This window comes from Castor canadensis, chromosome 7 (assembly GCF_047511655.1).
Source record: "Castor canadensis chromosome 7, mCasCan1.hap1v2, whole genome shotgun sequence".
NCBI classification, from domain to species: Eukaryota; Metazoa; Chordata; class Mammalia; order Rodentia; family Castoridae; genus Castor; species Castor canadensis.
In genome coordinates, this window is record NC_133392.1 from 109,583,659 (window position 1) to 109,608,363 (window position 24,705).

At 42.0% G+C, this 24,705-nt stretch overlaps 1 long non-coding RNA gene across 1 annotated transcript; it reads left to right on the forward strand.

The window, feature by feature from the left end:
- The first annotated feature begins 808 nt into the window (after positions 1 to 808).
- Positions 809 to 20,127, forward strand: LOC141424918 (uncharacterized). Its single transcript, XR_012449869.1, has 2 exons — positions 809 to 9,990; positions 10,721 to 20,127. It is a non-coding gene; the product is annotated as an uncharacterized lncRNA (long non-coding RNA).
- Positions 20,128 to 24,705: the final 4,578 nt, after the last annotated feature.

Genomic DNA, 24,705 nt, shown 5'->3' on the forward strand with positions numbered 1-24,705 from the left:
GGGCCCAGTCTGGCGGCGCGCCCCAGCCGGCCCGGGGACGCGGGAAGGCGCGGGGCGAAGAGAGCGGTTCCGGGGAGGTCGGCCGCGGCGCGCGCACCCGCACACGCACTCGCACACTCAGCTGCGGGGCCCGGCTCGCTCGGCGGCCGCGAGGGGGACAGGGGGCGGGCCGGCGGCTGGGGCCGAGGGCGCGCCACTGCCTGGAGCCGGGCGCCTGTCTTCCGCGGCCCCAGGGGACCGCACGCAGCTCGCCACCTCGGGGTAGGCAGCGGGGAGCGGGGGCGGTGGCAGCGCCTCTGGGCGGGCCTGGGCTCGGCACTCCGGGACGCACTCCGAGGTGTTGCTGGGCTGGGTTTGTTGTTGTTGGGTGGCGGGCGGCCTCGCCCAGGGGCATTTCCGCGGTTTCCCGGTGACCTGCGCTGGGGTGCGGGGGACAGAGGGAACCCCCCACTCCGACCCCGATCTACTCCCTGGGTTGGGGGGGCGGCGGGGCGGGGCGTGTGTAAATGTTGCGCACTCGCTTTTCCCCACCCCCGTCTTCTTCCAGGGTGCTGGCGTGGGTCCCTCGCCGTCCGGCAGCGACTGTAAATAGAGCCTGGATGTTGTTTACATGAAGGATCCGGCGGGAGGAGTCTGCGAGGAGGAGGAGGAGATCGAGGAGGAGGGAGGGAGGAGAGAGGAAGACCGAAGTCCCCTCGGCGGCGGCGGCGGCGGCGGCGGCGGGCCGGGGTGCGGGCGAGCCCCGCGCGGTGCCTGGGGACCGGCCGCAACCACGAGGCCGGAACGCTGGACCCTGGGGTAGGCGGGAGAATGAGCGCGCGGTAGCGGGGTTTTGGGGGGGGTCTGTCAGTGGCATTTTTAGCTTGCACCCTGCCGCGCAGATTCTGTCGGGCCAGAAGGGAGGGAGTGTGGAGGGAGGGAGGACCGGGAAGCCTTGGTTTCTCCTCACGTTCGGGAACGCCTCTTCCCTCCCTCCCCCTCCCCCCGACCCCCTTTTCTCTCCCATTCCCAGTCTTTTCCCGCTTCTCCCTGGGCTCACCTGCTTATTTCCATCACCCAGAGCTCCAGTTTGTAATATGGGCTTGAAAAGCTGTTTCTTTTATTAGAAATATTATTGGGGAGGGGAGGGAGTGTGTTGCTGTAACCTATGCGGGTCCAGGTCGGTTTTCAAGAAGAGGGAGGGGACTTGGCAGAGACCCCAGCTTCTGGCCGTAGCTGACCCCGGGACTTCTCCTTGCCTTCCGGGCTAAGAATCATTGCCTCACTCCGCTACCTGAAAGCCAGTTGTCACCTTCCTGGAGAAAGACCACACCTATGCTGCTTCCCGTTTTGGAGGCGCGGTGAGCTAAGAAACCAGGGAATCCCCTGGCCGCCAGGTCTCACCTAAACCCTGAACACCCCGGAATTGGCAGAGAGCGTGTCTTTCACCTGCTGATTGCATTCTCCATGTCTGCCCTCCAACCCCACCCCATCCCCGGAGTTGTGTACTGCAGTTGTGTTGGGGTTTTTCTCTTCCCTCATCCCTGTACCCCACCACCAGCAACGAACTGCTGGAAGTAGGTTGAGAGAAAGAGAGGAGACCCCCTTTGATTCAGTGTGTCCTCCACTGCACAGCCGTCTTCTGCTCTTCACCTAAACTTAGCCCAAACCAGGCCTAAGGCGGTCTCTGGCTTTTTTTTTTTTTTTTTTTTTTCTTTCTTCCCTGGGCCGCACCCTGGCCCCTCTTGGTTCTCCAGCGCCAAACGCCTCCCAACCAGACGGCACACCCTGCCCCAAGTCTAACCATTCCAAAAAAACAGAGGAAGAGAAGGGACTCAAGGGTCGGAATATCTCAACAGAATTTTCCTCTTCCAGCCTCCAAAGCTTATAAACCATGTGTTATTCTTAACCACCTGTCCCTCCCATCCTTTTTGCTCCTGCCCCTGTGGTATTTGGGGAAAGGGATGGTGAAGAAAGATGGGCACCCCTCTTCGGTTGAGTGAAGCATTTTTCTGTTTCATTTATGGGATGTTTAGCATGTAAAATGTGTAAATATATTTGCCCACTATTGGAACTTATTTTCTTCCTGGCTAATGAATAGCTGGAACTCCAAAGGGAAGGAGGGGAGAAAGATGAGAGTTTTGCTAGAGAAGACCCTTCCGTAAAAATCAAGTCTCCCTTCCATGACATCACCACCTAAACCCTTCCAACTTTAGCTGTAGAACAGGAAGAAGGCTCAAAATAGAACTACCTTAGGAATCCAGCTCCTTTAAAAGTTGATCTTTTAAATCAGCTGTTGGAGGAACACACTGAACTTTGACACTGGAAGTGAGGAGGCAGAGAAAGCTGTAGGGTTTGTAATTGGTTCCTTTGGGGTAGGGTGTGTGTGTGTGTGGAATACTTTCCAGGTATTTCAGAAAAGCCTTTCTCAAGATAGACTTGTGTACCTAGACCAATGAATGATGAATAGTTTGGTTTGAGATTCATTGATTGAATTATTCATATGTTTCAGTGTATCAACCATAACAAGCACGATTCAGAATGAATTTAAAGAGGGGATTCTGGAATGTCCTCTACAGTCCACTATAAATGCAGGAGGTTTAGGGGAAAGTAGGAGGAAGATGCTTGAGGAAGGCACAGAATCTGAGTATTCATTGACAGCTGCTATATGTGATTTATAATTGTAACCTTCACAGGGTGACTAACATCCTAGACACAAAAGTAAAAATGTCAGGATCCTCCACCTTTAGTTTGGAAATGTACTCCCCTGTCTTTGAATCTCAGTGTCTCCATTCTCTTCCTGAATTGAGATCTGTCTTTCCCTCTTTACCAAGCAACCCTTCCCAAAGTCTGGTTAGTAAAGTAGCATCTTAACTATTGGCAATCTAAGAATTACAGGTGGTATAAGTTGAGCACTTGGTACATACTATACAGAGACCTGCTTGTTCATGGGTAACATCTTTTATCCTGGCTTAGGTTTAAAAGAATTTGGATGACAGAGGCAGGATTGCCTGTACCTGTACTAATAAGGTAGCCCCTAGTCAACCACCTGAAATAAGACCATCAGCCACCTGAAATATAGCTAGAGAAATGAGCTGAATTTTTTATTTTATTTAATTTTTAAAATTCATGCTCTATTCAGTTATTGGAAAAATCTCTGTTTGAAATCACACTTGGGCATACATGTTTAGTTTTATCACTTTCTTTTACCTATCTTTGTCATTTACTTTTTTTTTTTTAAATAGTACCAGAATTTGAATTCAAGGCTTTACACTTGCAGGGCAGGCACTCATTGCTTGAGCCACACCTCTAGCCCATGAGTTTAGTTTTAAAACTATAAATTACATGAAATTTAATAAATGCTTAGTATTTCTATTGAAAATTTAGTATTGGAATTGGGATGAGTTGTAAGTATAAAATAGTCTGTATTTCAAGGACTTAGTACTCAAGGAGAAAGAAAGATGTAAAATAATTCATTAATACTTTACCTATTTTTTAGTTCTTTAAAAACGTGGCTGCTAGAGAATTTAAACTTACATGTGTAACTTGTATTCTTTTAAAAAATGTGATTGACACATAGTAATTGTAGGTGTTTATGGGGTACATTGTGACATTTCAATGTGTATATACAATGTGTTACATTGTACTTCTTTTGAACTGCTCTAGGTACAGCCTCACTCCATTTTGTCTCTGGATTAATTTCAAAAGTGGTCACAGGAAATACTATTATTTTGTGTTTGTCAACTGTCTCCTTTCCACTGTGGTGTCTCACATGAAGATTTGGGGGCCCCAAGACTATTAAAGTATTACTGTTAACTGCCTGTGAGACCTCCTAGTGACTGCTTTGCAGATTCCTGTGCAGGAGCTATGTCTCACTGAAGGAGACATAAAAGTTGAAGGTTCTAGAAGGGCTAGTAGAGGTGTGGAATATTTTAGGTACCCATTTACCTGGCTACAGCTGCTTGTGTCAGAGGCTCCTCGCATACCAAAATATATCAGAAAACATTGGGTGGCCTGGTAACAATAATGACACCTGTTGGTGTTTTAGCAATGCCAGTCTTCTATTACTCAGCTTCCTTTACTTTCCCTTTTTGTCTTTCCTTCATTTACTTTCTGCTGTTACATTAGGGCTCAACATTGCTGACTCCTTTCCCCTCCAAAAGGACAGTGCTGACGTGACTAGTGATAGTGCTGCCTTTGGAGTTTTGTTTTGTCTAAAGAGATTGAGTAATGGCACTAGAAGGCATTTAAAAGCCTTTGGGTATTATCCCCTCATTTAATAGATAACAAAGTGTCCAATACCTCATAAGGCCCTGCAGAGGCTGGAATTAAACATACAGCTTTTGTTGATAATCTGATTGAGAGGGTCCCCGAAAAACATAGAGGCTCATCAATTAATTCAGTATTTGTGGAGCCCACAGTTTGTAGAAATGACTGATAAATGTTGTGAAGGGACATGAAGAAAACAGCTTCTGGGAAGAGTGTGGTTGACTGGTTATAAGACACAAATTACTGAAGTATACAATGCAACACTTTTTTAATGGGTACAGTGCCACTATGGCCTGTTATCAGTAGAAATGTGTTAATTTCACAGATGCAGGAATTCTATTAGAAGCTGTGAGAATAGTGGACTGTGCAGAAAAGTGGAATGTAATTGTATTTCTGGAATAGCCTAAGATTCTAGACCTGGAGGTCAGTGTAAAGTCTTTAGCTGTCCATTAGGGAATTTGAAAACTACAACCCAGCATTTTTGAATGGCTGTACTGAGGACATCATAGGTTGATAGGATATTAGGGTTTTTTAGAGATGGCTAGTCAAGGGTGATCATTTTGAAACTAACTGGGTTTTTCTTTGTGTGTGGGGGGGTGTTGGAACAAGGTCACACTTTGTGGCCCACATTGGCCTGGAACTGGAGATTCTCCTGCTTCAGCCTCCAGAGTTTTGGGATTACAGGTGTGTACCACCAGACCTAGCTTAAATTACTTTTTGTTCCCCCATTTGTATTAGTAACTGTTTTGTGACGGAAGCTTCTTGGGGTATTTTGTTTTGATTTGTTGTTTTGTTTTGTTTAAGATAGGGTCTTGTTATATAACCCAGGCTGACCTTAACGTGGGAAATTTTTGACAAGTTATTCCAAAAGGGCACAATACAGATATGAACTTAGAATAAAACTGACTTTTGAGCAGACTGTAAAATCTAAAAATCTGGGAAAAAAATTGCAATCCAGAGCAAAATCAGGAAGTAAAATAACTGGAGTAGAAAGAGTAAAAACATTTATGCTGAGTACATGTATGAAGGGGAAAGGCCCATAAAACAGAATATATGAGCCAGCCCAATTATTGGTTAAGTTTTAGTTTCCTGGAGCCATTTCAGACTAAAATCCCAATCAGCATGAGGGAGGATGCTCATCTGTGTTACCGTGTGCAGTGCCTTCAATGAGAGGGTGTTTGCTTGTGTGTGTAACCTGCAAAGGTCACATACATAGCTTGAGACTGCTTAAAGGCCAGCTCTTGAAATGAATAACACAATGACACCCCTTAAAGACCCCAGTTAATGCTGCTCTTGAATATTGGGACTGACTGCACAGGGTGGTTATCCTTGACTCTTTACTTTCTTAACTAATTTCTTTCTCTGTAAAGGAGAAAGATCTGTAGCCCTCTCCAGGTTTCCCGCAAATCTTTGGCACAAGTTAATTTTTTGAAAAAGTAGAGCAAAGTTTGCAATAACACGCAAGCATACGTGTGTGTGCTTCTGACAAAGTGGAAGTTGACATTTAAGCTTCTTTGCTTATGGTACATTTTTATAACACTACTGCGATTCACATTTTACACTTAAAAATGTGAATATAATGTTTCAGACTTGCAGAAGCTTTAAAAATAACCACATCTTAGCTAAAAGAAGTTTAGTAAGTTTAAATTAACAAACTGAATTGTAGCTTAAATACTATTTTCAGATACTTTGACTAGCAATTTATTTCTTGGCGTCTCCAATTATTTAACATATAATTGATGTTCAAAGATTTTGAGTTATCAGTATGCTCATTATAGATAAGGGGACCTGCGACATGTGGACTGTGCTCCATGTTATCTATAAGCAATTTCTTTAGTATTCCAGTGTTCTACATCTACTTGCTTCTTTTTTTTTTTTTTTTTAATCTTATAAAAAACAGAAATTTATTTCCCATGGTTCTGGGAGGTTAGGAAGTCCAAGATCAAGGAACTGGTTACTTGCCTCTTGAGCTAATTTGGTGCATGCACCATGAAAAAAATTGTCCTTTGTTGTCACTTTTAACAGAACTGAGTTTAAAATCTATTTGACCTCTGAAGGAAAACATTTTGTATCACTCTTTGCTTTCCCCCTCTGGTACTCTGCTGAATACTTTCTTACTATATAGCCTGAGTACCTGTACTCACATGCTTTTTTCATTAAAACAATTTAATTCTTACAAGACCAAATACTGGAAAATGTTTCTGGTAGATCTGGTTTTTAGGCAGTTTCTCCTACCATTTGAGCCAGTCCCCCAGCCCTAGATTTTGTTTTTAAAAATAACATATTTGTAACAAAGAAACAAAACTACATCTTTGAAGCATTTATTATTATTTACAAAATTTCATTGGGAAAGCTTGTATTTTTCTTCTGTGAAACTAATTTAGAATTAACCTGAGAGAAAATGAAGTATTCACTGAGTAATGACAATTTTTCTTGTTTTACTTTTTGCTGTTAGAAATGCTTGGCCTTTCCCCCTTAATTTAGATAGAAATTACAAAAGAGAGATAAGTTTATTTTACCAAAATGTTTGGTAGTTGTGTGGTTCATAAAGGTGAACACAGTGAATTTCAGGTTTGCACTTAAAACAAGTTAAGTTCATCTTTATGTTTTCATATGAACATACTACACCATACGACACGAATACAAGGGTAGTTATCTCAGGTTATTGAATTGTACCCACACTTGTCTAACATCCAGTCTTTCTGCGTAAGTGAGTGCTGCATCTTTTACAAAGCTGACACTTTGTGGTCAAGAAATGGTAGGTAGTAATACTGTTATCCTTGATGGATTAGCTATCTAAAGTTTTATTTTAAAAACAATCACATTGTCTTTGTTCGCATAACAGATGTTTATAATTTTGGTGAAAATACGCAACTATTTCCAGGAACCTTAGGTTGTATGATCCAACTCCATGTTTTTTCTGTTTTTTTAAATCTCCATGGCCCTCTTGTGTTTCATCTCTGTATTACATCAGCTGGCTAAGACCGAGAGGATGACCTCCTTAACTTTCAGATATTTTTGTACTTTAGAGAATGTTTTTAATTTGTGTGTAGGTGGATTATTTCATTGGATATTACTTTTCTGAAGATAAGGTCGGTTTCATAGTACATTAAGTTAATAGCAAGCTAGGTTCACTGTATTTTCCTATTTTCTAACTTCTGATCTAAAGAATTGATTCATCTATCTGACTTATTTGAAGCACAGTACTAATATCTAGCCTGCATATAATGAGACTTTAAAATGAAACAAATGCCTAATTGAAAACATAATTATCTTTCAAGTATCTGTCAAGTTCTACTCAATGCTGAAATAACTTGAGACCTCATGACTGACATGGAAAAAACCCCAAGTGAATCATGGTTTTACTAAGTTTGTATTCTGATGCCTGAGTTCCAATTTCAGAATCTTTTTGTACCTTTTATTAAAAGTAAGACTCATCCCTGAAATGACTTCAGGGTGTGTCTCAAAGATACAGATAATTTCAAAGAAAGTAATGTATGTTGATTTTTTTTAAAGACATTACAACAATTTTTAATGATTCTTATGCTACCATAACTATATAATTCACAAAAACTACAGTGAAAAACATCCTACAAGTGTGCTAAGTAGTTAGTTCTCACCAGAATCACTAATTGGAGTATATTTGTAGTACTCAGAGCTAGAGCAATGAAAGGAGATTTTTGCTACTTTTGTACATTTCTTAACGTATGAAACTTCACTGGTTTCTGCTTCATGGTCTAAGTTATTAGAAAGCTGAAACTCTATACAAAAAGTAGATGTTTTCAGAAATCTCTCTGTACATGATAACTGGGGGTCCATCTGATGCAGTTGGACAGCTAGGTGGAGTAGAGAAAAGAGGTTTGGGGCCCACTCTTTGGACATGGATTTGGACCTAGGTTTGCCGTAAGTTAGTGGTATGATATCAGATAACCCCCTAACCTCTCAGGTTCTTTTTTCTCCCCCCATCTGTAAAATAGGGCAATGATAGCTAACCTGGTTGCGTAACTCTTTTTGGATGAGTTAATGAATAATTCATTGTTAACCCCATAGGGTTCTTGTGAAAATCAAATGAGAAAAAAATGGAATATTATTGAACATAAGGGAGACAAAATATTGTCAAATTTGATTATGAGCACTTTGAACAGGAGCCTTATCTCATTTATCTTCACCACTGAACATCTAGAAAAGGTCTTGAAACTTGAGTCCCTCAATAAATATTTATTGCAAGAATGATGTCAGGGAGATGAATGCAGTCTTTGAAGCTTGCTTCACAGCTTACTGCATGTTAGATGTGTCATCACACGGTTCTTCATCCTCATTAACATGTATAAATCGTGTTCTCCTCTTACTCTTACCGGGATTCAACTGGGTATTTTAATGTTTCAGCCTCACTATTTGCTGGACTCTGACCCTTTTTCTTCTGCCTCCTCTTGTCTCCAAGCAGAAGGGAGCTTTTAGTCCTTCACTTCATGGGGAGCCTTTAGAGGAAGTCATGCAGCTGCCCTAAAGGATGCGCTGACTGATACAGTGACTGACAGGCTGCCCTGGCTCAGTTATCACAGTGCTGATGCTGTCCATTCTAAAGGTACAGTACTGTGATAACTGAAGGATGGCAGCCATCTTGCCTTCCACTTAAAGAGTCTCGTCACATCCAGGAGGAAAGACAGAAGCCAGAAGAGGAACAGGAACCAAGCCCAGACACCCATCACACTGCTCCTGTGTTTACCTCTTCCAGGTCATAGAGGTGATTCCATCTCTCTTTGCCTTGTTTTATAACACCAGAATAAAATAAGGTAGCAGTTTCCATGGCAGTGTGAAGACTGTTGTGCTGAGCAGATATGTATAAGATCTTTGAAACCTTTGAGTCTTTACGTGATTGGTATTAGAGATGTACTAAGTATGAATTAATATGTCTGAAGTGGTATTCAAAGAAACTTGTACCACTGTATAAAGGTGAAAGGTACCAGATGAGGCTAGCCTGGCATTTGTCACTACTCTATTGGTTGTTCAGAATTTAATTAAAATGGAGAATAAAAGCCCTATAGGTTCAACAATGTTGATACTATTGCATGAATAAAAATTATTTGTGTGTAAGGAATGGATAGTAACAAGTCACATTTCTTTCAAGATGCTTAGAATCTAGTCTAATTTGATTGATTGGTGGATTGATTGGAGAGATTGGGGTCTCGGGACTTCGTCCTTGCAAAGCAGGCGCTCTGTCTCTTGAGCCACACCTCCAGTCCATTTTGCTGTGGTTATATTAGAGATGGGGTCTCGAGAACTATTTGCCTAGACTGACCTTGAATCTCTATCCTGATCTCAGCCTTCCAAGTAACTAGGATTACAGGCACCTGGCTTAGAAGCTAGTCTAAATTTAAAATATGTATTGAATATGTATGTAACTGCTATTGTTGCCACCTTTACATGAAAATAAAATGTGAATTATTTCTATCAAGTAAATAAGGACCACTCTGCAATGATACCTGGCACAAATTGCTTTCAGGGCTATGAAACTTTAAATACCAAGTCAGCATCACATTTGCATGGAAGAGAGGAAATTTAACAAAGTACACATCTTCAGCCTGCATCCTATTCTAGAGAGTATTATTGGGCTGGACAGTAGGGTAATTAGAGAAGCCAGGATTTTTTTGTCCCTTTGCTATCTCTCTTCCCTACAGATACATGGTGCAAACAAGTATGAGTTCGTGACTATGTTGGACCACAGTCCGCTGCAAGGTCCAGGTAATTGCACGTAATGTATATTTTAGGTTCAGGCCTACACAGGGACTGTTAACCTCTTCCTAGGCTCATGTCTACTTGTAAACCTCACCTCCCTGTTAATGGCTGACCGGTAAAGGAGCTAGTGCAATGACCCATATGCTTAGGTCTGCTGAGGTCAGGCCCTATTTGAACCTACCTGCAACAGGGACACACGAGGGTCAGGGAGGTCAAACATTTGTGGTCTTTTAACGTACACAGATCCTTATCCACTAGTTCACATCATCCACTCACTGTCTTAGTTGCAGGCCAGTTCTGTTACCCATTCCTTCATGAGGGCAGAATGAGGAAGAAAGGTAACTAGAAGGGAGTTGTCACTGTTCCTTTGCACAGTTACAGTCTCCAACTTCTTTCTCTTCTCCCAAACAGGAGCCACCCCTAGCAATCATCATCTCTTGGGCCATGGGTTCTTGATCTGAGCTGCTGTTTTCCAAACATACCACATTACAGCTGAATACTGTCACGTGTCCTCACACATTCAAAATTTCTCTAAATCATAAGCTAGATTAGAGATTTGGTTTTTTGGGTTTTTGACAGTACTGGGCTTTGAATTCAGGGCCTTATGCTTACTAGGCAGGTGCTCTACCACTTGAACCACATCCCCAGGCTTTAGACTGTTGTTGAAGAATTATAGGAAGACTCAGCCCAGTTGTGCCACTCCCAGAATTCCTTAGAATTTTCTCTCTTAAAACAGAAAAGGAATTTCTGGCAGAAACCTTGGAAGAATTCTGAAGAGAAAGTTCTGAGATTGGTGAGTCCTCAAGAAATTTGAAACACTCCTAATTTTTAGTATTGTAGCAGGTAGAAAAAAATGCTTGAAGGAGTAATTTGTTGTGCAATTGTTGGCCTGAGTGAGGATTTCACCACCTTCCTTGATCTTCCTTGTTCTCCCTGTTACTAGTTTTATAAAATAAATTCGTCAGGTTTTGTACTTATCCACCCTTGACCTCAGAATCCACATCCTTGCCTGAGGGACATTGCAGAGCTGAGTGTTGGTTGTCATTTGGGATCACCCATGTCCTTTTACACAGACAAGCCAGATTGGACTCAGCTTCCTGTAAATGGGAGAAATGGGGCCGGAGCTCCAGAAGCTCAGAGTCCTGGAGGGCTCCGACATCTGTCAGACAGTTCAAGGATATAAGGCAGGTGTTTAACAGGTTGAGAAGTGACACAGGATGGGGCTTTTCCACTGCCTTTTACTTTGTGTTTGGTTGGTGTAGTCATTGTATTTTTCAATCTGTAAGAATGGGAAGAATGGTCATTACCATGGAGGTCCCATATGACCTAGCAATTCCACTTCTGGGTATATATACCCAAAAACATGAAGCGACTCTGGCCAATATTTGTACACCAATGTTCATAGTGGCATTATTCACTTTAGCCCAGAGGTAGAAGTCACCCAAATGTCTACGGATGGATGTCTGTACAAACAGAATGTGGGTGTACGTACCATGGAATATTGTTCATCTTTAAAAAAGGAAGGAAATTAGGACATTCTACAACATAGGTGAGCCTTGAAATGTACGTTAAGTGAAACAAGCCAGACATGATTGGACAACTGCTGTATGACTCACTCAGGAGGCTCTTGTGTTAATATTCATAAACCCAGAAAGAAAGATTGTTGCCAGGAGCTAGAGGGAAGAGGGAATGGAAAGTTAGTGTTTAATGAATAGTTTTATTTGGGAAAGATGAAAAGTTCTGGAGATGGATAGTGATGATTGCACAGCAATGTGAATGTACTTAATGTCTGTCCATAGAACTGTACCTACAAATGGTAAATTTTACATATATTTTATCACAAAAAAAATTTAGGAGAGAAACATTGTCGGATCCAACATGATTTCATTGATTTTCTCTCTCCCTGGAATAGTTTTCAGTGTGAGGATAGCTGTTATTTTAAGTAAGCAATTAAAATATAATTGCCATGTCTTTGTGCATTTGAAGTTCTCTAATCTGTAGACTCTTAGACATATTTCCAGAGGTTCTGACATAGGATAGCTTCAATTTTGTAAAATATAAAGAAAATCAAATGCAATAATGAGAGTACTGAAAACAAAATGAGAAAAGACCAGGACAAAAGTCTGCCTGCGTGGCTTTTCTTGCTGGATTCATGGCTTTCCAGTGAAATTGGGCACTGTCTGTGCAGTTGCTTCATCTGTCCACCTCTTTGCAGTTGCAGTAAAGATGAAATTAATATTTTATACAAAGTGTTTCTATATGTAAAAACAACCAAAGCAGCACCCAAAAGTGGATTTTAGCAATCAAAGACTTTTAACAAATACCCTAATTTGTCCTGCAACTCAAGTATCACTAACTTCATTAAAGGACCACTCTGTAATTTTGTCTCAATCATAAATGTTTTTCTTACTTGTTATATGTTTAATTTTGAAAATAAGAATAAAATCATAGGGACTGGAAAAGTAAAAGACTACACACACTTTCGTAGTCATAGGTGGGAAGCATTCATTTGCAGACCGTATCTGCTTCATCACGAAGCTCTCATTTGAGGTTTGCACTCTGGAAATCAGATTGTAGTCATAGAAGCATTGGACTTCCCCACCATGTAGAACCCATGGAGTATTCTATGTTGGTTGTACCACATAGGTAGAGTAGACTGCTAATTCTTGTTAGCTTGCTTCTGCTGTGCCTAGGACATTTGTAGTTCTTCTGAACAGATGATCGTATTATGTGTCAAACTGTCTGTATCATTATTTCTTCCAAATGAGTTCTTCTTGAAGGCAGCAAGCCTAATGTATTTCTGGGCTTAATGTAGTTGATTCCTTTCTAAAAACTGCTTTCTTAAAACTGAATTTATATTTACATCATCAATCCTCTTCAGACATAGTTCATACTAACCATTACCAGTCAAATTCATCTTTTACCACACAAATCATTAACATTTGTCTTTTTTCCCCACATCTACCTCATGAACATTGTAAGGATTCTAGATGAAAGAGACTGCCAGGTACAAGAATGTGTGCCTGGAACATTCTTGGCTGGGTTCTTTTACTTTGTTTTTATTGTTTATTTATTTTTGCAGTACTGGGGCTTGAACTCAAGACCTCCACCTTGAGTCACTCCACCAGCCCTATTTTTGTGAAGGGTTTTTCAAGATAGGGTCTCACCAAATTTTTGCCCAGACTGACTTTAAACCACTATCATCCTGATCTCTGCCTCCTGAGTAGCTAGGATTTACAGGCGTGAGCCACCCTTACCCTGCTACTTTGTTTTTATTTTTTTGCCAATAAAGATAATTTTTATGAGGCTGCACAGTGCCATTGTGTTACAAGGTACGGTGCCACTATCACCACCTTGCCCACGTGGGCAATTACTGAGCAATTATTAATGATGAGGCCATTACTGTACTTACACAGATTATTTTGACTCATTAGAACATTCCTACATCGTTGGTGTCGTATCCTTTTTTCTAGTTGTGGGCAATGAGACTGAGTGGCTATTAACTTGCCCAGTTCACATTTCTAGTAAGTGTCTATATTGGTATTTAAGTCCATGAATACAGATCATAAGGATTAATTTTTATTTTACCACAGCAGCATACCTTACCATTTTAGTCATCTAAATGTAAAATTCAGTGTCACTTAATACATCAGTGTTGTACAACCATCACCAATATATAGTTGGCAGATTTATCATCCAAAAGGAAACTAGCCATTAAGCAATCACTACCCATTACTGGATTCTTTTGGGTTGAAATGTATGCCTCGAATGTAAAATAGGTTAAAATGGAATCCTGAAATAGAATAAAGTAAGCTGGTTATATCTTGCCCCATGCATTTGGACTGTTACAGTATTGTTATTTTCCATGAGATTAAGAGGAGATGTATAATGTGTGATGTATAGCGTGAAAAGAAGTAGACAGACTCCAATTTAGTTAGTAGAAAATTCATTTTCTGCCACTGTCTTTGAAGTGAAATTATAGAAGAATTACTTTGACTCCCTTGGCTTGAATTTTTTTCCTTCCTTTTAAAAAGGAGTATTTTTGGACCAAAATTGTTTTGGGGTGATTTGAGGGTGGTTGGCTATAGCACTTTGCTGAGATTTCCAAGACCACATCTGGGTAGCCTTCTAGGAAAGAGTGCTGTAGCCACCTGTCCATGGCTTCCTGGGTTGACTAGCACTGACTGCTGTGGGCATCAGACTGAGGAGCAGGGCTTCATTTGCTGGCCTCTTTCTATGTAAGGCAGCAGTAATTGCAGTATAGAGGAGGTAGACATCCTCAAGTTTAAATACTAATAAGGACTAGGTTTCTGGAACGGTATGCCATTGGGAATATAGACACCCTTTTTAATGAGAAGGGCATCATAGATTTTTAATAACAGTTTACTGTGGTATAATGTGTAGAGTTTGTCTAGATGTGAATCTTACCCATTTATTATCACTTGCTGGTTAAAAAAAAACAAACAAAACAGGGCTGGGGTGTGGCTCAGTGGTAGACTGCTTGTCTAGGAGGTGTGAATGAGGCCCTGGGTTCCATCCCAGCACTGGACAAAAATAAATCTTGGCACACCTAACAGGTCTCACACTTTAATCTCACTATTCTAATATTATGAAGTTGGCTGCTCTTTAATGCATTTTCACCAACTTCTGTAATTTGTATATGTATAATGTCTTGTTTAAGTAATTGAATCAAGTAGCTGGAAGAGGCCTTCTCATTTTCCTTTTTTTTTTTTTTTTAATTGCAGGATTATTAGTTGAGATGAGTCAGTATTTGTTGGGCACCTGTGTAACAAGGGACTAATTTCATCCTCATTCAAATTTTCAAAGAGTAGAGTTCCCATTATCTCATAATGGAAGCACCTGAGCAAAATCTCCAGACACAGCTAGTAAGTGGAAGAGCAGGAGTAGGAGTCCAGTGAAAAGTAAGAATTTGGTATGAATTAGTACAGCTTTGCTTTTGAATGTTGATGAACAGGGGAATCTTTGAAATGGAATTGGATCCAGCTGTGTAAAATTGTTTTAAAACTTGTGGTCATACACACTGCCTCCTCCCAGCCACTCCTGCCACTCTGATGCCTTCCCCCCTGTTCAGCTAGTTACTTTTTTTAAAATGAAAATCTGATCATAGCACCATGTTGTTTAAAAACCCTCTGATGGCTTCCTTTACTCTTAGGATGCGTCCTGAGGTCCCACCAGCCTCTCTGATTCCATCTCTTGTGCCCAGTTGACTGGCCTGACCTTTGTCCAAGAATTCTGCCTAGGACACCCTCACTGTCCACTTCGCATTCTTTCCCCCTCCCTCTCTTACCTTTCCTCCCTCTTTCTCTCTGCCACTAATTCCTCAGAGACCTTTTGCTGACACTCCTCTGTCCAGTCTCATGACAGCGTGCTTTTCCTTCGCAATACTTGTTGCAACTGAATTGCAGACATACACGTGTGTGGTATGTGCATGTTTTTGGTTTTATCTTTTGTTGTTGTTAGCGCTGGGGTCTGAACTCAAGAGCCTCACACTTGCTAGGCAGGCACTCCACCCCTTGACCTACTCCACCAGCCCTTCGTGCATGTTTTTCACGTCTTGTTAGATTGAGTTCTGTGACAGCAGGAACCATTGCAGTACCTGGCACACAGCCTGTCATGTGGTTCCTAGCAAAATCTAACATGGTATGAAATGCGAGTGGACTCTTTCCTGTTTTCTAAGAATGGGTGAGAAGAGCCCACTGCTAAAAACAAATTTAAAATCCCCACTTTGGTCAGAGAACTGCAGCTCTGGCTGACATTTTCCTGTAGAAGTTTTTTTAAAAGGTGTCATTTGAGCAGAACTAGTTCCCAAATTGTCCCCGTCCCTCACATCCATATAAAAGATGGCTGGAAAACAGGGAGAGGTCTCTTGGGGGGAAACTGCTCTCAGAAGAGAGGCCTTCAATTTGGAGACCATTTGTCTGAAAACTGATGAACCACTATCCTAGAAAGGGTTCCTCGTGTCCAGGGTCTGCAAAGCTAAAAGGCGGAGGGAAACATGGAGGGAAGGAGAGGTGCCACCTTTGGGGGTGAGGAGATGAGATTCCTTGGATGCTATAGTTTTCATTGAGAGCATAACAACTCTCAAGTTCACTGTGAATGGTCGTGGAAGGAAGCAGTCAAGCCCAGAGGAGGGAAGAGGTGGAGGTGAGAGAGCAGACCACCCCTTCCCACCACAGTCCACTGAAGCCCCAACCCTCACCTCAGCTGCAAAGAGGGGCTGAGCTCTACTGACTATGAAATTAAAGTCTTACTCAAAACCGAAACGTTTAGCAACTCAAATGGGTAAGAGGTCAACTTGAGAGATTCTTACTGCTCAAGGGGAAAGGACAGTTTTGACAAGCATAGAAGTAAAAATAACTGGAAATAAAGTTGATGTTTTATTCAATGAATTCAAAATCCAAAGTTAAATTTATTTATTAAAAGGGAAAAAAATATCCCTTCAGCTAGAAACTTGCATGTCAGTCTGTCTTCTCCTAGGAAGTCCCCTCACTTGCTGCTTCTAATATGTGAAGGAATGGAATTAGCAGTGCAATCCTCACCCATCCAGGGGCCTGTGGACTTCTGCCAGTGACCCTCTCCTTTCTCCAAGAGCAAAGGGAAATTAAGCAAGATAGCAGAATCCAATGGGAGATTTCCCCATGACTTGTCTCCTGACTCCCTTGCATGAGGGTTGGTAAGGATGTATCCACTTAAGTCCTCAGCTATCATCCAGGGGTGAGAGTGCATTACCACTCTTTGTGACAGTACATTTCCTATGAATATCACAATAAAGAGCCATCTAGCTTTTCTTTTTTCTAAAATGTCAATCCACCCAGAAGTCAAATTGTAAATGGCTGGAAACTTATTGTGAGTCCCATCTGCGTGCTGTCAACAATGGGAACCTTACAGATAATTTGCAGACTGTGAATTGAAAATTCACTTGACCACTATTTAAGAAGTAAGGTAGGAAATGTCAGAATGCATAGCATGTGGTAAGGCTAATACTACTCCATGAAATGTAGTTGTCTATTTGTTTGTTTCTGGATTTGTGTTTTAGGACACCAGTGAACTTGTCACTCTGGGTTTCAGTTACGTTCTTAAGTTATTGAACTGGGTATTGGACTTTAGTTCATCTCCTTATATGTTGTAAATTCTGGAATTGAAGAGAGGAGAGGTGGAGACACTTGTCCAAGGTCAGTAGAAACAGCAAAGAAAATTGAACCTGGGCCTCAAGTCTCCCAGGTAATCTTTCTTCCTGTTTTCACCAGTCCTAAGAGAACAGTAATAGGAATAGCTGATATTTAGTGAGAATTACTATGTGCCAACCAATGTATCAAATACATCTTTCTTAACAGGTAGGTTGGCTTTGTGCTTTACTTTTTCAAGGAGATTTTTGTGGCTGTATAGTGACTTAGATCAGTGCTTCGGTCCACAACAAGCTGGATTAACTACAGAAGCTGTGAGTAAACATTTAAAAACTTTTGCAGCAATTTGACAGAGTAATTTTATGACTGTTGAATCTAATGATAGGAACATTGGCTTGTATTTCATGTCTTTTAAAAATGTCCTGCCAGTTAATTTTTATTATATTTTACAAGAATGTCAGCCCACAGTGGATCAGAAAGAACAAACTTGTCCTGTACAGTGAATAGTGTGAGCAGCCCTGACTCAGACACAGTGGTGTGAGTGCCTTTGTCCCTTGATGACACTTTGATCCTTTTGAAATATCAGGTGGCCACAACTACTCCATGAAGTGGCTGATTGGAACAGCACCCCCTAACAGCAGAAAAGGGGACCCTGTGCTATCTACAGAAAGTGAGGGAGCTTCCAAATCTAGAAATGGCTCCCCTTGTCTTGGGATGGCAAGTGGACAAGGCTCTAATACCAAGGAATACCCCAAAACTTTCATTTTCTTTAGAACTTGCAAACATGGGAGTGATGGGGTAAAATGTCTGCTTTCCCATCTGGGGATGCAGAAAGAGCTCCTTCCTCGTGAGAAAGCGTCCAAGACTTAGAGAGCAGTGAGACACAGGAGGATCATGGAACAGAGGTCCATGGGACAGTCAGGCTGGATAAAGGACCTTGCAGGCTCTGTGAGGGAAGCACATCTCATAAATCCTTTCACACTGCTTTTTGTCAAAATCCTCAGATTTGTTTGCATCTTTTAGACTTCCGAAGACTGCAGCCAAGGAGTTAGCAAGGCTGAGAACTGGGTTGAGCCCTTAATTAGTTGAATGCTTCCTTATGTTTTCCTGGTTTGTTCTCACTTCATATGACCTAAGTCCAAATCCTTGTAACACATGATTGTGGATGTGGCCTCCTGAGAAATACTGCCTTATTTTTCATCCGAAGCACGCTGAAAATATGTGAGAATATTTTCAGATTCAAATTCAGATGCGTTTGTTTGGATAGTGGTAATAATAAAACTTAGGTGTGTATGCTGTGTTCCTTGTATTTTACACACACATACACACACTTCTTTGTTTAGTTTTTCTTTTTTCAGTGCTGGGGATTAAACCCAGAGCCCCATGCATGCTAGGCAACACTCACTGAGCTACATTCCCAGCCCTATATTAACTAGTTCCTTTTTTTTTTTTTAATGTGGTCTCACTGTGTTGCGCAGGAATTCCTGGGCTCAACTCATCCTCCTGCCTCAGTCTTCTGAGGAGCTGGTACTGTAGGCATGTACCAGTGTTCAGCTACACATACTATTACTTGTCAAATGGGGGTTAAACAAAGAAAACTAAGGCTTAGAAAAGTTCGATCACTTCCCTGATGTTTCCCTGTTTCTAAATTTCCTGCAGATTGTTAACATCCTTGCACAAACAAGGCAATGCTAGCAACCCATAGTCATGGTATTTTTCATTTATTCCCTTCACCTGCATACAGTATCAGGCTTCATTGCCTTTGGTCTTTGGGATGATGCATTTAACTGTATGTTCTGAATGCTCAGAAGTCCCCCTGGTAGAACAGTTAACATTGTGAGTGCTCTGCAGAACCTGTCCATGCACTAATTTTTACCTGCATTAACCTGTTCCTTCCACTGAAACCTTTTCCTGCTTTATTTTCTCACTTTTTTGAGGGAGGGACTGGGGTTTGAACTCAGGGCTTTGCAGTTGCAAAACAGCTGCTGTACCACTTGAGCCACACCTCCAGTCCATTTTGCCTGGTTATTTTGGGGATGGAGTCTCACAAACTGTTTGCCCAGGCTGGCCTCAAATCTTGATCCTCTCCATGCCTTGTAACTAAGATTACAGGCATGAGTCACCAGCACCCATCTTATTTTCTTACTTTCATATAATATGTTCACACTCACATACTTCAGCTTGCTTACAGTGTTTATTGTTGCATTTCCCCAGTCACATTTATGACTTTTGGGTCCAAGGATATATGTCTCTAGCAAGTAGAACCAGAATCTTATAATAGGTGTTCAAATGTTTATTGAATTAATAAACAGTCCATATAGGCAAATGCCACTTACAGATAGATATCATTCCCACCTGCAAATAAGGAAACTGAGGTTTGGGGAACTAAATAATGTATATGCAGGTGGAAGTCATTATTTTTAACTTCAAAATCAGTCTTAGTGCTACCAGTAGCTTCCTGTCTCCATTGTATTAGAATAAAAAGTCTGACACAAAAAAGTTAATTTGTTAGTGGAGGTACTTAGAGTAGCTAATCAATAGTATTTGTGCAATATACTTACTCATCCTCTCATCTATAGAAATGACTATACCAGGTTTGAAGTAAATAAAATACCACTATGTTCTACCCTACCATGCTGCCCCCAAGATTTATAATAGAATTGCATAAGTGGATTGCTAACAACCCAGGCTGGCCTTGAACTTGGAAAGGCTGGTCACCACACTCTGCCTACAAGTCTCATGAAATAGAATTTCAGAGCTGTGAACGAGTTGGGAGGTATTTGGTGCAGCCATCACCTAATGCAGATTCTAATACTCAAATCCTTTTCCACTGGATAGCTTGTTCCACCAATGGATGGCTGCATTGCCACTAAATGACTGCATTATTGGAAAATTCTTGTGTTGAGCTTACATCTATCCCCAGGTAACTTTACCCATTGATCTGAGTTCTCCCCTTCAGAATGTGACAGAATAAATGAAGTCATCTTTCACTTGTCAACTCTTCAGTTACTCATTTATGCCCAGGAGAAACTTGGGTTTGTCTTGTCCCAGTCCCTCAGCAGTCCCCATGTGGCATCTTTCTAGATGGTTTCCCTCCTGCTGCTCTATCCACTTGCCCTTCAGCTTGTTCATGTCCTCCTACCAACCTCATGCTGTACTCTAGGTGTGGTATTGGGATTATGTTGTTTTAGCAGTCATACCCCGCCGTTGACTTACCCACGTCCCCGAAGTCTTTGACAGTGAACTGGGATTGAACTCTAATAAGAAGAGAGTACTGTACAGATGGACCTGAAGATTGATGATGAATATAAAAATTACAGTGCTGTCTGAACGCTGTGCTCAGTTTCCATGTGTTCCTACCACACCCAAGACCGTATGGTAATAATGGCCATTTAGGGAGTTCTGGTTGTGTGTAAGACATTGTCCCAGACACTTCCTTACACTACCTATTTAACTTTCTAAATGTCACATTCATAGATGTGCACTGTTTTAGACTGAAATGAAGACATATTAACCAGTGTGTATAAGATTGCACAGTTTGCAATCTGTGTTTGTCTGACTTCACATCCCAGGCTTGGTAAGATGCACTTCCAGGAGCTACAGAGGATAAAGTTTGCTGTGTAAGGCTCCTATTTTCATTTTTCCTGAAAAACACACAAAGGGCGATTTTTTTTTTTTTAGAGACTGTCTCACTACATAGCCCAGGCTGACCTCAAACTCCCAATCCTCCTGCCTCAGCCTCCTGATAAATGGTGATATTTTAAAGGATTAATAATGTCACCCTGTTCTTTGAAGAAGGACATGAGGAAAGAGGGAATACACAGATACACAGGAGTGTCTTCCTACACTCTGCCAGCTTCTCTGTGGCTACTCGTCTCATGTAGCTCTCCTGACAATCTCTTTTTTTCTTTGTTTTCTTATTATTATTTATTCACATGTGCATACGTTGTTTGGGTTATTTCTCCCCCCTGCACCCTCTCCCACCCTCTCTGCCCTTCCCCCTTCAGTTCCAGGCAGGTTCTGTTCTGTCTTTATCACTAGTTTTGTTGAAGAAAAGAGACAAGCCTAATAAAGAAGACAAAGCGTTTTTGCAAGTTGAGTTGAGGATAGCTATCCAGAAATACTCCTAGCATTGCTTTCGTGTACACATGTGTTATGACCCATGTTGATTCATCTCTAACTGATCTTCACCCTGGTTCCTGATCCCCTTCTCATGATAACCTCTGTTGCTTTAAGGTTTCTGTATTAGCTGCTCTGGAATGGGGACATCAAACGCTTTCATGTTTTGGGTTTTCTATCTATTTCTATATCACCCTGACAATCTTTTTTTTTTTTTTTTTGAGATAGGGTCTCACTATGTGGTCCAGGCTGGCTTTGAACTCTTAATCCTCCTGGCTCAGCCTCACTAGTGCTGGGATTGCAGGTGCACCACCACACCTGACACCTCATGATAATTCAGTGAGAAGGGCATTGTCCTCATTTCCATTTTACAAGTTAAGAAACCGGCCCAGAGGGTAAAGTTAGGTCACTGTCACAGTAACCTAATCCTTACCAGCTATTCATCTGACAGGAGACTAATATCCACAATATGTAGAGAACTCAAAAATTTAAACACCAGGGGCTGGAGGAATGGCTCAAGTGGTAGAGTGCCTGCCAACCAAACATAAGAAACATAAGGCCCTGAGTTCAAACCCCAGTGCCACAAAAAAAAAAAAAGTGGGGGGAATAGAAACCAGCTCTAAAAAAAAAAATTTAAATACTAAAAGAACAAATAGTTCAATATATGGGAAATAAACAGACAGTTCTCAAAAGAAGTATAAATAACCAATAAACACATGAAAAAAATGTTCAACGTTGTTAGTCATCAGGGAAATGCATCAAAACTACACTGAGATTCCATCTCACCTCAGAATGGCTATCATCAAACAACAAACCAGGCATGGTGGTGCCTATTTTCCCAACACTGGAGACTGAGGCATGAGGATTGGAAATTTGAGGTCAGCCTGGACTCCATAGTAAGACCCTGTGTGAAAAAACAAAACACAGGGCTGGAGGCGTGTCTCAAGTGGGAGAGCTCCTGCCTAGCAAGCATGAGTCCTGAGTTCAAACCGTAGTGCTACCACAAACAAAAAAAGAAACCACAACAGAAAAGAACAAGTGTTAGTAAAGATTAAAGGGTGGGGAGGAACTGTGTGCACTGTTGGTGGGAATGTAAATTAGCCTAGCCATGATGGAAAGCAATATGGAAGTTCCTCAAAAAACTAAAAATAGGGGCTGGGGTGTAGCTCAGTTGTAGAGTGCTTGCCTAGCATGCTTGAGGCACCAAAAAAGAAAAAAAAAACCTAAGCTAAAAATGGATGCGAGGCACAGTGACTGGTGGTGGCATATGCCTGTAATCCCTGCACTAGGGAGACTGAGGCAGGAGAATTGTGAGTTCAAGGTCAGCTTAAGCTACATAGAGAGTGAGACCCTGTCCCAAAAAGCTAAAAATAGAATTACCATGTGATCTAACTCTACAGCTTCTGGGTAGATACCCAAAGGAATCGAAGTCAGCATGCAGTAGAGATGTCTGCACGCCACATGTTTACTGCAGCTCTACTCACAGTAGTCATGTTATGGTGCACATGACTATATAAACAATGGAGTATTATTCAGCAATAAAGAATGAAATCATGTCATTTGCACAGCAATGAACAGAGATCATCGCGCTAAGCGAAATAAGCCAGACTCAGAAGGTATGACATTTTTCTATATATACATAAGAACCTGGCCCAGAGGGTAGAGCTGGGTCACTCCCACAGCTACCTGAGTCTGGAGTCAACACGGTTTCTACCACACTCCCACCATTCCTCAGGGAGACACCTCAATTCAGCTCTGACTGCCTCCCACCAGGGGGTCTGTAGCAAAGCCATTGCCCATGGAGGTCATCTCCCCTCTTCTGTCCACTACTTCCAAACTTCCACTCTTAGGGAATTGCTAGATTATGTAAGCGGCAAAGGGGAACAACCCCTCACCAGATTAGACAGATAGTCATTCAACTGAGCACATGAGGGTTCCTGTGTGCTTAACTTTGGACCAAGGATCAGCCATAGAAGCAAAGTAAGAAGTGTGCGGAAGCTATTTGAGCTCAGCTCAGATGTGGCCATCGAGCCCTTCCTCCCCAGACGTCTGACACATGAATGATTATGGGAGTTCAGCACCTGCTGTGATGCTGACGGCGGGTCTGTGACCCCCAGCTTTCGGGATGAATTTACTTTCCAAATCACAAGTACAGAAATTCTTTTTATTTCTTTCTAATTCTGGGGATCACACCCAGGGCTTTGCACATTTTAAGCAAGTGTTCTACCAGTGCTATAACCCAGCTTTGAACTCACTATGTAGTCCAGACTGGCCTCAAGCTGGTGATTCTTCTGACTCCACATCCAAAGTGCTGGGATTACCGGTGTGTGCCACCACACCCAGCTCAGAGATTTCTTTTATTTAGTAACTACTAGTAGGAATCCTGCCAAATCACATTATTAATCTTTGCACTGCATAGCATGTAGTGCTCACAAAATCCTTCTCACGTGCATTATTCTATTCCCAATGACCTGGAAATACGGAATCTGAAACTCATACTAAAAGACCTGCTGACAGCTTGCAGTTTCTAAGGGGCAGTGTGGATACAGTCCACTGGAGCTGTGAGTTCTGCACTTGTGCTCAGTCGTCCCTTTCCTGTCCCTCCTTCCCTGGCCTGTCCCTAGATGGCTTGTGTATCTCTGCCTTTGCCATCGGCCTGTTGGCTACAGGCAGTCAGCAGCTCAGAAAAACAACAGCGGGACCAAGCAGGAGCATCTTGCTCTTCAGGCTCCACTTGCCAAGCCATCTGGCCTCCCCAAGCTTTCACAATGCAGGTGCGATGGTTGCAGGTTGTCACCAACCTTTGCCTTCATGTGAAAGTCCAGCCACCTCTGTAGCACCACACCGCCATAAACGTTCTTTCCCCTACGGAAGTACCTAAGTGTTGATCTTCATGTTCCGCTAACCCATTTGAGAAATCCACAACTTCACTCACTTTCTGTAGCCTAGAATCATCCTCTCTATGCTGAGGTTGTCCTGTGGGGAGCTCACTGAGGAACATCTGGCCTGAAGCGCCCTCTGCCCTTTGCCAGCCATGTCTACCCCACTCAGCTCTGAGTGTGAGCCTGCTGAGTCCCTGCCCCACCATGCTAGCTGTAAAAACTATTCCTACATCCCATCCAAGTGGTACCCAGGCCCAACCCTGCTTAGTTCCCAAAGTCAGACGACAAGGTGCATTCAGAGTGGTATGCCTGTGGATTCTCCATTCCTATCTCTAACCCCTGGCAACCACCAAACCTTCCTCTCTTTCTAAGATTTTGTTATTTTAGCCTCCCAACTACTCCAGAGGCTGAGAAAGGAGGAGCACTTGAGCTTAGGAGTTTGGGACAGCTTGGTCAACATACAAAGACCCCCATCTCTTAAGAGAAAAAAAATTTTTGTCATTTCAAGGCTGAGCATGGTGGTTCACACCTGCAATCCTAGCTACTCAGGAGGTAGAGGTAGGAGGATCATGGTC